Below are 3,118 nucleotides of genomic sequence, written 5' to 3' on the forward strand. Positions count from 1 at the left end.
TACCTGAATTCATAAGTATGATTGGAAGAGTTTGATTCTTTGATATTCCTTAACCAAAGCCTTCTGTATTTCTAATAGGGCTGAATCGTAATTTCTTTGATGAAAAAAAAGTTGCAGAGGCGGCATTGGTACGTTGGAGACCGAAACTCTGACGTCATTATTTATATTTGAGCATGACACCTATTAAACCCTAAAGTCCAAATAAAAAAACGGTAATGCTAGAGAGACGAAAAGAACAGCCAAAAAATAATATATCTAAAGTCCAAAAGATAATATCTAATTTTATTCTCATTTAGTTCTAAATCAAAAGTAATTATGACTTATTCATTTATAACAATAAATGAAATCACTGTTATATAAATTATTTAATTTAAAATAGCATAATTTGTGATTATAATCGTATTACCCACAAACAAATTAAATAATTAAATAATTTTTTAACAATAAATTTAAAATTATAAACTCTAAATCTTAAGTCTTCTAAGAAAAAAGTAAAAAACTAAAACTATTTAGAATTAAAAAAACGGAAAGTGAAAAGACACCATTTATGCAATAAAAAGCAATCAAATTAAACTACAATGCCTCCTAATTATTAATTGAGTTAATATATCTTGTTTTAATTTATCCATAATTTACAAACGAAACAACTTATATTTAACACACTTAACTTACATTATACACCGTACACTTCAGGATTGGATTTTTAATTTTTTTTTTCTCTCAATCAATCTTGTCATGATTTTTCACCATATAAAATCTTATTTCTCGTATTTTTTTTAAATTCTATTTAATTTAAGAGAATTAGATAAATATTATACTTAACAAGACTTAAAAAGATCTATCATTTTAGGAGGTCAAGATGTACTATTTTTTTTTTATTGACAAATACTCCTATTATACTAATCATAACAATAATTCTTTTTTTTTTGTGATAGTCGGGGCCAAAGGCCCAGAAAAGAAAAAAAGAAAGTTAAATCACAGCTACACAGGGTAAAGCAATACCCCTCTTATCTTCAATCACGATTCTTGATACTTCTTGGCTTCTTACGGTGGTATATCCCAAAATTTTAATGCTGGTTCAATTTCTCTGCCTATTCTGGCCAAGCAGCCCGCCACCTTATTACCCTCTCTGAAAATGTATTTAAAACAAAGTACCCAATCCTTCTTCTTTCAGTTTGCGATGAGTCGTACTAGCGGGTTGGAATGATTATGGAGGTCTTTGTCGTTATTGATGACGACAATAATCGCCGCGACATCGCATAAAACGATGACTCTTTTCAATCCCATGGTCCATGCCAACTTGAGTCCTTGGTGAATTCCCCAAAGTTCAACTTTGAAGGATGAACAAACGCCGATATTGTAAAAGAAACCTCCCAGCCACTTTCCATGGTGATTCCACAACGAGCCACCGCAAATTGTTGGCCCTGGGTTTCCCTTTGCTGCTCCATCTGTATTGAGGGCCACCCAGTCTTCCGGAGGAGGTTTCCAAACTATGTGTATTTCGATCCTCTTTCCTTGCTCCACGAGGTACTCGTTGATTTTGAAAGCCTCTTTAATCTGTTGTACTTGTATGATGATTTCACTCGTAGTATTTATAGGTCTCTGATAGTTTTGGTTGTGTATTTCTTGATTTCTCCAAAACTAAACCCTCCAGCAAGTAGTAAAAAAAAGATCCTTCCAACTTGCATTAATCTCATTTCCTAACTCTTCCTTATTGTTCAATCCAGTCAGTGAAGTGATAACAAAAAAAATTTTCAATAGCTTCTGGTTTAATTAATTGAGTCCAAATTCTAGAGACGTTAAGACAATCTCTAAAAACATGAAGGATACTTTCTTCTTTATCTGGATAGTGATGGCAACATCCACTTCCTCTGAAAAATTTATTCAGCCTTTCCTTTGTAGGAACCCTTTGATATATGACGAGCCACATGAAAATTTTATTTTTCTAGGGCCCATGCCACTTCTAAATCCTGTCCCAAATAGAAGCTTTCGGTTCTATCCATCCAGCTAGCTATTTGTAGGTGATCGCCACTGAAAAATCTCCATCTGAAGTGTGCATCTATCCAATGGTGTCCTGTTTTATATTCAAGTTTAGGGGAGGCAATACTCTAATTTTATCAATTATTTGATCTAGTAGGACTTCTCTGAGCTTGTTCAAGTCCCATTCTCCCGTATTGTCCGTCTATTCCCAAACTAGACTATTCTCATCTAGTAAAGGATTCAGCTTGTGGTTAATTAGAAGTTCTTCTTTCTCCATCCAGCAGTCTATCCAAAATTTAGTCGCTAGTCCATTTCCCAAGTAATGTATAATGTTTTCCTGAAAAATGCTTCCCAATTTAGTCAGCTCTTTCCATAGCGGAGAGTTAGAATTATTAGACTGAAAGTTATCCTCATTTGTCCCATTTTTCCCGTATTTATGCTTTAGTACCCTTACCCATAGGGCATTAGGATTTGTTTTCAATTGCCAAATGATTTTTAGCAAAAAGCGTCATTCATAAAATTGAGTCTTCTAAATCCAATGCCTCCTTCATGCTTAGGTTGGCAGAATGTCTTCCATTTTATCAAATGCATCTTTCTTTTGTTCTTGTCGTTCCCCCAAATAAAATTTCTCTAAAACTTTTTGATCTCATTGCATATCCCTTTGAAAATTCTGTTGTGTTGTATTTTGTAATTAAGCATTGGGTTGATGGCAGTTTGAGTTAAGGTAATTCTCCCCGCAAGGGAGAGACATTTACTTTTCCACCCTTTAAATTTGTTTTGAACTCTTTCGATGACCTCCTTATAGTTATCTTTCCCTCTCTTGTTGTTATTGATCATGGCACCAAGGTATTTTTCCAACTCCTTATTCTCTTTAAAGTCCGAGATTTTGAACAAATCTTGCTTCGACTGATTTGAAACATTTTTTGAAGGGTTAAGTACGATTTTGGTCCCTAACGTAGAGGCTAAAAATTTATTTTGTCCCGACCTTTTTTTCGCTACAAAATGGTCCCAAAAGTTTCAGTTTGTTTTAAAATCGTTCTTTTTACCAATTTTTTTTAATACTAAATTATCCCTCATTAAAAAAAATTATAAAATAAAATAAATAAAAAAAGAAAGAAAGGCCATGAGAGGGATAAAG

The sequence above is a fragment of the Arachis ipaensis genome, chromosome B07 (assembly GCF_000816755.2).
Source record: "Arachis ipaensis cultivar K30076 chromosome B07, Araip1.1, whole genome shotgun sequence".
NCBI lineage: Eukaryota > Viridiplantae > Streptophyta > Magnoliopsida > Fabales > Fabaceae > Arachis > Arachis ipaensis.